This window comes from Spinacia oleracea, chromosome 6 (assembly GCF_020520425.1).
Source record: "Spinacia oleracea cultivar Varoflay chromosome 6, BTI_SOV_V1, whole genome shotgun sequence".
Lineage (NCBI taxonomy): Eukaryota > Viridiplantae > Streptophyta > Magnoliopsida > Caryophyllales > Amaranthaceae > Spinacia > Spinacia oleracea.
Genome location: NC_079492.1, coordinates 45,971,244 through 45,984,741, shown reverse-complemented (window position 1 = coordinate 45,984,741; position 13,498 = coordinate 45,971,244).

Here is a 13,498-nt window from a genome sequence, read left to right as displayed (position 1 = left end):
ATCTTAGCTCCCACTGAAACCAAGATCCGTCGGTTCCGAATATTCATAGATAGAGTATCTAATGCCATTAGATACTTGATCCGTTTACGTACTATTTGTGTGACCCTACGGGTTCAGTCAAGAGTAAGCTGTGGATTAATATCATTAATTCCACTTGAACTGAAGCGGCCTCTAGCTAGGCATTCAGCTCACTTGATCTCACTGAATTATTAACTTGTCAATTAATACTGAACCGCATTTATTAGACTTAACATAGAATGCATACTTGGACCAAGGGCATTATTTCCTTCAGTCTCCCACTTGTCCTTAGGGACAAGTGTGCATTTCCTAATTCCTTTGTCGCTCGATGCTTGCTCTTGAACATAAGGTAAGAGTTGTCATCCTTATTATGTCCAGAGGTGTTCCTCGGTTTCAGAGTTCAACTGATCAAATAAACAGATAATCATAGCCTATGATTCATCCGAGCACGGCCATGCATTTCACAGTTTCTAGCTCTCCGAGTGGCCTTGTACAACTTTTAAGCATCTCATCCCGATTTGTGGGAGGACAATCCCAATCTTGCGATCTTGAGATTAGACTTCGTTTGATAGGTGATTACCTGAGCGTTGCCTTTATAGCCTCCTTTTACGGTGCGACGGTTGGTCAACGTCAAAGCAACCAGTTCTCAAACAAGTAATCTCAAATCACTCAGGTATTGAGGATTTAGTGTCTAATAATTTAATGAAATTTACTTATGACAGACTTTCATCTCTTACAGTAAAGTTTCATAGGTCTTGTCCGATACTAGTCTTCCCAAAGTAAGTATCTATGCAAATGATTATGACATTGCCATGTCCACATAGTTCAAGAAACAGAACTACTAGTCATCTTGCATTCTAATCGTCTAACGTTTTCTATGCGTCCAATTTTATAGAAAACTTCGATTAGGGACCATTTTCAACCTTTGACATTCAAGTTCACTTGATAGACATTTCTTAGTCACAGGACTGGTCCTGACAGTCTATCTTGAATATATCGTCAAGTTGAAGGGACTCATCATTTAATAAACCACAAATTAAATGGAAAAATGAATTCCTTTCATTTATTGTGAATGATTAACCAATAATGTTTTACAAAGATTTAAACTCTAAAACTTTAAAACATTAAACAGAGACATCAAAGCCATTCTCCAATATGCTTGATTCCCATAGCTGCAGTGTGCGAGTTGTGCTTCGCTTGCGGCAGAGGTTTAGTTAATGGATCTGATATGTTGTCATCAGTTCCAATTTTGCTTATCTCGACTTCTTTTCTTTCAACGAACTCTCGTAGAAGGTGAAATCTACGAAGTACATGCTTGACTCTCTGGTGGTGTCTAGGCTCTTTTGCCTGTGCAATAGCTCCGTTATTATCACAATACAGGGCTATTGGTCCTTTAATGGAGGGGACTACACCAAGTTCTCCTATGAACTTCCTTAGCCATATAGCTTCCTTTGCTGCTTCATGTGCAGCAATGTACTCCGCTTCAGTTGTAGAATCCGCAATGGTGCTTTGCTTAGCACTTTTCCAGCTTACTGCTCCTCCGTTGAGGCAGAAGACAAACCCAGACTGTGATCTGAAATCATCTTTGTCGGTTTGGAAACTTGCGTCCGTATAGCCTTTAACAATTAATTCATCATCTCCACCATAGACCAGGAAGTCATCTTTGTGCCTTTTCAGGTACTTCAGAATATTCTTGGCAGCAGTCCAATGCGCCTCTCCTGGGTCTGACTGGTATCTGCTCGTAGCACTGAGTGCGTACGCAACATCCGGGCGTGTACATATCATAGCATACATTATTGAACCAATCAATGATGCATATGGAATCCCATTCATTCGTCTACGCTCATCAAGTGTTTTTGGGCACTGAGTCTTGCTTAGAGTCATTCCATGAGACATGGGTAGGTAGCCTCGCTTGGAGTCCGCCATCTTGAACCTATCAAGCACCTTATTGATATAAGTGCTTTGACTAAGTCCAATCATCTTTTTAGATCTATCTCTGTAAATCTTGATGCCCAATATGTACTGTGCTTCTCCTAGATCCTTCATCGAAAAACATTTCCCAAGCCAAATCTTGACAGAGTTCAACATAGGAATGTCATTTCCGATAAGCAATATGTCGTCGACATATAATACTAGGAAAGCAATTTTGCTCCCACTGACCTTCTTGTATACACAAGATTCGTCCGCGTTCTTGATGAAACCAAAGTCACTGACTGCTTCATCAAAACGTATATTCCAGCTCCTGGATGCCTGCTTCAATCCGTAGATTGATTTCTTTAGCTTGCATACCTTTTTAGCATTCTTTGGATCCTCAAAACCTTCAGGCTGTGTCATAAACACAGTTTCTGTTAAAACGCCGTTTAAGAAAGCAGTTTTGACATCCATCTGCCATATTTCGTAATCGTAATATGCAGCGATTGCTAACATTATTCGAATAGACTTTAGCATTGCAACTGGTGAAAAGGTTTCATCGTAATCCACACCGTGGACTTGCCTGTAACCTTTTGCAACCAATCTAGCTTTGAAAACTTCAAGTTTCCCATCCTTGTCCTTTTTCAGTTTGAAAACCCATTTGCTTCCAATGGCTTGGTAGCCATCTGGCAAATCGACCAAATCCCATACTTGGTTTTCAGACATGGAGTCTAATTCAGATTGCATGGCTTCTTGCCATTGCTTGGAGCTAGGGCTCGTCATAGCTTGCTTGTAAGTCGCAGGTTCATCACTTTCAAGTAATAGAACGTCATAGCTCTCGTTCGTCAAAATACCCAAGTACCTTTCCGGTTGAGATCTATATCTTTGCGATCTACGCGGGGTAACATTTCTAGATTGACCATGATTCTCACCAGATTCTTCTAAAGATCTGTGAGTTTCATCTTGAATGTCATCTTGAGCATTCTCTAGAGTTTGTTGTTCGACTCGAATTTCTTCGAGGTCTACTTTTCTCCCACTTGTCATTTTGGAAATGTGATCCTTCTCCAAAAAGACACCATCTCGAGCAACAAACACTTTGTTCTCAGATGTATTGTAGAAGTAATACCCCTTTGTTTCCTTTGGATAGCCCACAAGGATACATTTGTCAGATTTTGGATGAAGTTTGTCTGAAATTAATCGTTTGACGTATACTTCACATCCCCAAATCTTAAGAAAAGACACATTTGGAGGCTTTCCAAACCATAATTCGTATGGAGTCTTTTCGACAGCTTTAGACAGAGCTCTATTTATAGTGAGTGCAGCTGTATTTAGTGCATGTCCCCAAAATTCTAATGGAAGTTCGGCCTGACCCATCATTGACCTGACCATGTCTAGCAAGGTTCTGTCTTCCGTTCTGACACACCGTTCCATTGTGGTGTTCTAGGAGGAGTCAATTCTGATAGAATTCCACATTCTTTCAGATGGTCATCAAATTCATAGCTCAGATATTCACCGCCTCTATCAGACCGCAGTGCCTTGATCTTCTTGCCTAATTGATTCTCTACTTCACTCTGAAATTCCTTGAATTTGTCAAAGGATTCAGACTTATGCTTCATTAGGTAGACATAACCATACCTACTGAAGTCATCAGTGAAAGTGATAAAGTAGCTGAAACCACCTCTAGCATTTGTACTCATTGGTCCACATACATCTGTATGGATTAAACCCAATAGTTCATTTGCTCTTTCTCCAACTTTAGAGAAAGGTTGCTTTGTCATTTTGCCAAGTAAACATGATTCGCATTTACCATAATCCTCTAAGTTAAATGGTTCTAGAATTCCTTCCCTTTGAAGTCTTTCTAAGCGTTTCAAGTTTATATGGCCTAATCGACAATGCCACAGATAGGTGAGATCTGAATCATCCTTTTTGGCCTTTTTGGTATTTATGTTATATACTTGTTTGTCGTGATCTAATAAATAAAGTCCATTGACTAATCTAGCAGATCCATAAAACATCTCTTTAAAATAAAACGAACAACTATTGTCTTTTATTATAAAGGAAAATCCCTTAGCATCTAAGCAAGAAACTGAAATGATGTTTTTAGTAAGACTTGGAACATGGAAACATTCTTCCAGTTCCAAAACTAGCCCGGAGGGCAACGACAAATAGTAAGTTCCTACAGCTAATGCAGCAATCCGTGCTCCATTTCCCACTCGTAGGTCGACTTCACCCTTGCTTAACTTTCTACTTCTTCTTAGTCCCTGTGGATTGGAACATAAGTGTGAGCCACAACCTGTATCTAATACCCAAGAAGTTGAATTAGCAAGTATACAGTCTATAACGAAAATACCTGAAGATGGAACGACTGTTCCGTTCTTCTGATCTTCCTTTAGCTTTGGACATTCTCTTTTGTAATGGCCTATTCCATCACAATAAAGACAGCTTGATGTGGACTTGTCCTGCTTTGATTTAGCATTGCCCTTGGACTTTCCACCTTTCTTGAATGGTCTCTTTCTAGCCTTGAGTAAATCTTTGGCTTCACAGTCCAGTACTATTTCAGCCTTTCTGACAAGGTGAATAAATTCTGCAACTGTTTCTTCTCTTGGTTCACTTAGGTATAGTTGCTTGAAGCGACCAAACCCACTGTGTAGTGAATTGAGCAAGACAGAGACTGCCATCCTTTCGCTTATTGGTGTTCCTAGTAGACTTAGGCGATCAAAATATGAACACATAAGATCCACATGGAACCTCAGTGGGACGCCTACCCTTTGTTTAGTGCGAAGGAGCTGAACATGTGTTTCTTGGACCTCCATCCTATAACACCTGTTGGGAGAACTAACCTTTAGACCAGACATTGATTCAATCAACTCATGGACGTTCAGGTCCCTGTCCTCCGTACTTCCACGACAGATATCCCTCAGATTCTTGATGAGCGTAAAAGGTTCATAGGCTACAAACCTTCTAGCCCAATCATCAGGGATATTGTTCAGCATGAGACTCATAACCTTTTTGAGATCCGCATCCCAGGCGTAAAACCTCTCAGGGGTCATGTCTCTGGCATAGTAGCTTGGCATGGGATGTGACAGTACATACTCAAGTCCATTGAGTTTGACTATTTCAACTAGCTTAGCTTCCCATTCAAGAAAATTTGTCAGGTTCAGCTTGACCATAAGCTCAGAACCCATGATGATGTTTTGATTGTTGTTTGCCATATTAAAAAACTACAATTGAAAAGAATAAACAAATAAATAACCATTCACAGTTTCTCTTAATAAACTTAAATTCTAGCATACATGCATAATTCAATGTTTATTAAGCATTTTATTCAAGTTATGTGTTCCGGCAGGTGTGAATAAAATGATTCCAAGATCCTAAAATCATTGAAGAATTAAGCACAGTTTGTCGACTTAATCCTAGAACATCTTAGGTAAGCAAAAGCCTTTTGCTAATAGTCTAGAAACTATTCTTGGTTGATAGGTACGTCTAAGAACTTATTAGGTAAACCTATCGAATTTGCCACGACATAAAAGGACTCCTTACTTATATCGTTGAGTTTCACCAAAACTAACATGTACTCACAATTATTTGTGTACCTTGCCCCTTTAGGACCAATAAGTAACACCTCGCTGAGCGAAAACTATTACTAGATTGATGTAAAGGATATCCAAGCAAGTGTATATTTTGGCATGGCACCTTTTAACTCAATTTTTAAGTTTGGAACTTAAGGCTCTTACTATGTTGGTTAGATTTTAAGTGAACTAAAATCCTTAATCATGCAACATAATCAAGCTTTTGATCTCATGCATTTTAAGACATATTTAAAACAATAAATAACTTAAAACATGCATAAGATATTTGTGATCTAGTATGGCCCGACTTCATCTTGAAGCTTTGACTTCAAAGTCCGTCGTGAAAATCTCCGTGGGAGGCACCATTTTCTTCAAATAGGATAAGCTATAACTAATTACAACAATTTGATGGTACGCAGACCATATTTGAATTGAAAAATAACTTTGGTACTTCAGACCAATTACATTCAAATTAATGGTACGCAGACCATATTTTCTATCCTATTTGGGCCATACTAGTCATTCATAACCTGCAAAACAGTACATATACAATATATACCATTCACCCATTCATTATCATGAATGGCCCACATAGCTGGTTAGTAAAACACATTATGCATCACGTAAACATTTGCAGCAATTAATCAAGGGCACCAATAATCTACCAATTATTCAGTCCTTATTAATTCTAATCAAGTTGTTTTAACCTTAAGGATTTGTAGACCTAATCAAGAGTTTATGACTAAAAAGCGCTCCCACTTAAACCAATAAATTCATATGCTTTACCAATTTTAAACATAAAAATGTATTTCTAGTCCAACCGGAAACATACAAATTTAATTAAAATTTAAAGCTCATATCAATTTATAATTGAATCCAAAAATTTAATTTAATTTCAGTCGTATTTAAATTAATTCATGATTTTAATTTTAGTAAAATAATTAGAATAAATAACATTTATTATAATTATAATATTCAAAATTAAAATCCAAGAAAATAATTCAAATTATTAATTTTAAAATTAATTAAAATTACGTGAACTGAAATTTTTAAATTAAACATTCAAAACGATCTAATCGTAACGCAAACACCCTACGCGTTGCACGCCCATGGGCCGTACGCACACAGCCATTGCTGGCCATGTGCGCGCAGCCCATGCGCTCGTCGCATAGCTGCTGCTTCCCTATCGCAAGCCTCCGCACGCATTGGTGCTCGCTGCGCGCGCCAGCGCTCATCGCACGCGAGCTATCGCTCGCAGTGCGCGCGCGCGACATCGCTCGCTGGGCGCGCGACATCGCTCGCTGGGCGCGCGACATCGCTCGCTGTGCGCGCGAGCCATCGCTCGCTGGGGCGCGACATCGCTCGCTGGGCGGGCGACATCGCTCGCTGTGCGCGCGAGTAATGCTGGGCGCAGCGCTCGTGGCACGCGAGCTTGCGCTCGCTGCGCGCGAGGCTGCGCGCTCTTGTGCGAGGCAGCGCGCGTTGTGGCGCAGCTCGCTTGCTGCCCACACGCGACTGCCTTGGCTCGCTCTTCGCCCATGCCCATTCGTTCATTGCTCGTGGCACACGACACAAGGCAGGGCTGCTGCCTTGTGCTCGTGCACTACGCCCTTGCTCATTGCATTCGTGCCGCACGGGCGACGAGCTCCCTTGCTCGTCGTCGCATGCCCGCATTATACAACACCCCTTGAGGGTAACACGAAGCGTCCATTGCTTCGTGCGTGCAAGTTTTATGAACGAATCGCATAAAATTTAAAATTTATATTTAAAATTAATGACAAATTAATAAATAGTATTAATTTCATAATTTTAGGGCGAAAAATCGAAATTTTATTATCCAATTGATTTCCGATTGATATGGATTCAAGTCTAGGTCATAAAAATTTAAAATTTATCGTAAATTTACAATTTTTATGGTGGTTTTTAATCATAGGTTTCTAATTAAATTACAATTAATTATGAAAATCAAATTAATTCTAAATTATTCTAATTTTCAACAAATTAATCATAATTAATAATTAGATTGCATAATTAACAAGACTAGGCATTCAAACTTGTTAAACATATGCAGTAGGTCAATCAAAAATTCAAGATTTATCAACAAGAATCGCAAATATTTAATTTAACATCTTAAATTTACGAAATTTTGCATTCGAAAAACTAAAACCTTCGAAAAGTCATAGTTAGGCTTCGAATTTGAGAATTCTGGGTTCGGCAGAAAAATATTATTTTTGTCAAAATTTTTAGAATGCCTTTTACATGCGGAATTGACACAAAAATCACTCAATTCGGATGAGTAACGAAGAAACTGCCGAAAAACTGCGTACGTATAATTAAATAAACGCAATTTGCAATTAATTAACAATTACGAAAATTAATCACCCCTTTTAATTCTTGCAAATTTGTAATATTTAACCATGTTCATGCAATTTTAGATTATGAAAATAATAAGGGGCTCGTGATACCACTGTTAGGTTATGATACATATGACAATTCATAAATCATGCGGAAAAACCATAAACCCAGGAATACATATTATTTACACATAATCATTTAGCATAGATTAGATGCATACTCTTTGTTGCGTGCCTTCCCTAGCTGCGCCCGAACCGAACAAGAACAAGTCTTTAGGACTCCAAGTGTCGTCCCTCCGTAGATAGTCCACAGCACGTCCGGATCCGCCTTAAGATTGACCAACTAGAATCGCCCTTAAGGTACTAGAAAATTTCGGCAATTTGAGCAAGATGTGTGACTGAATTTTTCTCTCAAAAACTCACTTTGAATACTTTGAAACTTCTGTTATAAATTGTGAGCCCTAGCCTCATATTTATAGCGGTATGGAAAGGGAATCGAAATCCTATTCAGATACAAATTAATCAAACCTAGAATCCTACAAGAACTCTAATTTAATTAATTTATCAAATAGAATTAGGAATTTAATCATTAACCGAACTCTGCATGTTTTAGGAAACGTGCACGAACACAAACACTTGCACACACACGCACGACAGCCACGATGGGCCTCATGCGTGCGCGCGAGCAGCAGCCCACTCAGCGCCCGCGCGCGCTGCGCGCTGCGCGCGCTGTGCGCTGCGCGTGCTGTGCGCGCTGTGCGCGCTGCGCGCTGCGCGCAGCCTGCTGGGCCTGGCCTTGCTGTTTGTGCGGCGCGCTTGGCTTGCTGGGCGATGGCCTGGCTTCGTGCTGGGCCTCGTCCGGCAGGCCTCGTCCGATGCTTATTCGTACGATGCGCTTCCGATTAAATTTTCCGATTCCGGAATTCATTTCCGATACGAACAATATTTAATATTTCCGATTCCGGAATTAATTTCCGTTTCGAACAAATATTTAATATTTCCGTTTCCGGAATTATTTTCCGATTCCGGTAATATTTCGATTCTGACAATATTTCCGTTTCCGGCAATATTTCCGATTCTGGCAATATTTCCATTTCCGATAATATTTTCCGATACGTACCATGTTTCCGTTTCCGGCAACATCTACGACTTGGATAATATTTATATTTCCGATACGATCCATATTTCCGTTTCCGGCAAATATCATCGTTTCCGGAGTATTCATTTCTTGCCTGTGACGATCTTAGCTCCCACTGAAACCAAGATCCGTCGGTTCCGAATATTCATAGATAGAGTATCTAATGCCATTAGATACTTGATCCGTTTACGTACTATTTGTGTGACCCTACGGGTTCAGTCAAGAGTAAGCTGTGGATTAATATCATTAATTCCACTTGAACTGAAGCGGCCTCTAGCTAGGCATTCAGCTCACTTGATCTCACTGAATTATTAACTTGTCAATTAATACTGAACCGCATTTATTAGACTTAACATAGAATGCATACTTGGACCAAGGGCATTATTTCCTTCAAGAAGTCTCTAACCTTCTAAATGAATCCATTCGAGATGCTTCATGGGAAAGAGATGATTTTGAGACTAATTTGCCACCTATGACGCATGACATTGAGGAATTGAGTATTGGGGATTATATTACTACTCATTCCTCCTTGAGTGAGTGCCTCGATGATGGTGAGGAAAAGTTCTTTGCTCCATTTTGTTTTCAAGTGTTCAAGTCGATTCTAATTGAGCGTGAATGTAAATTTTCCAACCAAAAAGAGTTTCTTGAGGAGAGTTTGCCTATTCCTTTTTCATTCCTTATTTTGATACTCCTATTTCCTATTTTCTTGTGTTTTCTTTTGATCCTTCCTCTTTTAGGCATCCCTCTCCTCATTGGCATCGAGTTCTATCATACTCTATGCATGCATTGCATCTTGTCATTGCATATGATTTATCTCATGAAATGTGTGCTAGTGCATATGATAAACTTTTTCGGTCATTGGCTTGTTATTTACTAGAAAGGTCATGCTTTAGACCTTAAACAAGTCTTTCTCGGGAAGTAACCCGTGTTTTATTTCTTTAATTTTCTTATTTCATTTGATTTTGACTTATTTTTCTTTTCAATTCTTGATTTTGTTTTAGGTAATTAAGTAGAATAAGCGCTCATTCTCGGTAGCATAAGGAAAGCAAAGCATGATTTTGGAGAGAGTTGACTACAAATGGAGAAATTGGGTCATTTGTGGGTATTTACACCCACCCACTATCCGGTAGTGTCCTTCTTCTCCCTCTTTTCGTTACTTCATGGGTTGATTGGCATATGACTTGTTGGGGCATGAGGTTGGATGGTTGAAAATGTCGATTTGGTTGCCTCCATTTCTCTTTCTCTATTGTATTGTGATTTACGGAACTATGTATATTGGTTGAATACGTATTTTCTTCCCCCCCCCCCCCCCCTTCCCTTGAGTCTTTGTTTCAAGCATTGAGGACAATGCTTAAGTCTAGCTTGGGGGATAGCTTTTCGCTAGCTTGGGGGAGGCGAGTTTCTTTTCATTTCTCTATTTTTATTTATTTATTTATTACTTTTTTAAAAAAAAATTGACAATCCAAAAACATTTTCTTTATTTATTTTCCTTTTGAATTTTGGTTAAACATTAAAAAAACAAAAAAAGTTTTGAAAATCCAAAAAAGTCTCAAGTTATTAAATAAAAGCACTAAAACATGATTTGCTTGTCCAAAGAAAGAATCTCGATGACTTTTAATGGGGATTCCCTTGCTTGTCATTTGGATAATTGAGTAGATGTATTCCCGTTGGATAGTTGCATGTGTGAGTTAGGGCGATTAGGGATAGCTTAATCTTTGTTGCTTGAGTCTCAACTTGAAAAAGTTTTCGATAATTCTAAATGGTAAGCTTTGGTTTGAAAAGAGTTTGTTTTGTTTTCTTTTGGTTGTTCTTTGCTACCTTAATTCCCTTTGGTGCACTTCATTCCCCCGAGTAAGCTATGCTAAGAGTTAATTGGATTTTAGAACAAAAAGATTGTGATTAATGTTTCGAGTCCAATAAGTTGAGCCAATGAGCCCACAAGGCGAAAGCAAAGTGTCAAGTCCAAGTCAATAAGTGGCGCCAATGAGCCCACAAGGCATAATAAGCCTATTAAAGTTTACAAAAAGAAAAAAAAGAGTCAATAAGTGGTAAATACCACAAGTCCTTGAGAAAGTGGGTTAGTTGAGATAATCGAGTGGGAGCTTGAAGATTTATTAAGTAAAGTTTTCCCTAGTGATGATGAATGTCATTGCGGCTCAAAAATTGAGACCTTAGACCATTACTCAAATATTTTAATCTTACAATCCAAGATTCTCTTAGGAAAAGTCAAGTTTGGGGGAGTCAATATGCATTTTAGGTGGTCGTGATCATATTTATCCATTTGAGAACAATTTTTGACTTTTCGATGCCTTAGTAAACCTAATTGATGATTCGATTCTTTGATTGTAATTCACTTGCACCTTAGATTAGTCTATCCCCTATATTCTTAACTTGTGGATGCATCTTGACGATGGTTATGCTTTGAAAGCTTGTTTAAATTGACCGTGTTTGGTGAACCGTGCTTGATGAGATGACTTTGGGCGGATTGTCTTAATTGTGCTTAATAAGAGTTATAGGTTAATCTTGTTGGAAACCCTTGCGAGATCTCACTCGCCCTCTTGAGCGATCTTGGGGTATAAAGAGTTTGTTACATGTGCTTAAATGCAACCGTGATTCCTATAACAGTGAGTTAGGGTATATTCTTTCTTGATTTCTAATTTCTATTTTGATTAGCTTTTTAATAACTCAATTTTGCTCAAATTTTCTATTCTATTTCCCTTTGTGTTTCATTGTTTTGCTCGTGGACGAGCAAAAGCTCAAGTTTGGGGGCATTTGATGAGTGACATTTATGTCACTCATAGGGTAGTGATTTAGGCATCATTTGAGTTGTTTTATTCTATTTTTAGTATTTTTTACCTTTATTTTCCTTAATTTATTATTTTGATTATTTATAGCCTAGTTTAGAAGTTTTTGCTATTTTGGTTAGTTCTTAGGTCTTAATTCCGTAATTTATTTATTTTATTTGTTTTATAATTTTATAGTTTAGTTATTTTGGTTTTTGGTTATTAATTTTCTACTTTTATTAATTTATTTATTTTTTATTATTATTATTATTATTATTTTTATTGTTATTATTATTATTATTATTATTATTATTATTATTATTATATTTTTATGTCCCGTTTATTCTCTAGTTTCTTTTGTTTTGTGTAGGTGATTGTTCAAGACACGAGTCTAACGTTAATTCAAGTGTGCCATTAAAGAAAGTCAATGAGCAATTCATATTTGTGACTAAGGGGATTCGAATCCCACCTCCTCAACAATCATCCTACATCCCTTTATTATCCTACACCACATTCATTCCTTATCCTCCACCACACCACTAAACATCCCTGCTATCTCCACATCAAATGTGCAGCCTGCTTTCACCTTGCACCTTGCACCAATAGCACTCCGACCTCACCATCTCCCTCACTGTATACCACTCGCAACACTCCTTCCTTATCTCATCTCCTCCACACCGTACTAACCAACACCACCACTTGCACCTTCTAACTCCCCTATACCAATTCGTACCACCAACAACACCAATCGCAACAATTGAGAGCAAAAATCGCAGCAAATCATCCAAAATAGAGCAAAAAGCAGAGCAAAAAAAGAACGATTCGGGTTCAACCGATCCCGTAACGGAGTTCGGCCGAACCGAAAATTTAGAGTTCCTGATTGTATGAGGTTCGGTCGAACCTCAATGGAGTTTGCCCAAAGCGACAAAAGTTCGCCCGAACATCACAAGTGTTCGTCCGAACCTATTTAGCGCTCAATTTGGTACGGAATTAATGATTGCACGTGATGGTGGTGGTGCCCGATTCTAGGATTGCCTCCGTACAATCTCGATTAAACGGCTGAGGTTGATTGATGATGAGCGACGAGGTGATGGTTGGTGGTTGTTGATCGACGAACGAAGATCGGTGATTGATGATGGTCCAACATGGACGGGTAAGATTATGATTGATGAGAGATTTATGGAGCTGTGAAAGAGCGAAGGGCTCGAGGAAAAAAAGTGCGAAGGAGGAGGCGTAGGGAAGGAAGTCGAAGGAGCGAAGGCAACGAAGAAATGGGGGCTGCGGGTTTCTTTTGTTTATTGGGATTCTGATGCATTTTTGGGTGATCTGGATTCCTTTCTTTCTATTTTTCTTTTTATTTTTCCTTTTCTTTTATTTATTTTCATTTATTTCTTTTTGTTTCTTTATTTTATTTTCTTTTTTTTTACTTTCTTTATTTTATTTGTTTTTTTTAGAAGAGTAGTATAAAATACCCAAGTTCGGTCATAAACAAGGAGCAACTTCATTACCATGTACATAATTAGGCTTTTCTCTCAAATTTTAGGGTTTTCATTAGATTTTTAGAGAGAGAAAGTCAGAAACTATCAATAAAATTGGTGGTTTTGTTAATCAAGGGTGATAAATTGTTGAAGCTTTCCACCACAAATCAATGAGAATTTCTTACTATCTCTCTTCATTTATTTCTTTATTGCTTTATTTATTTATCATTTAATTAGTTTAATTTTT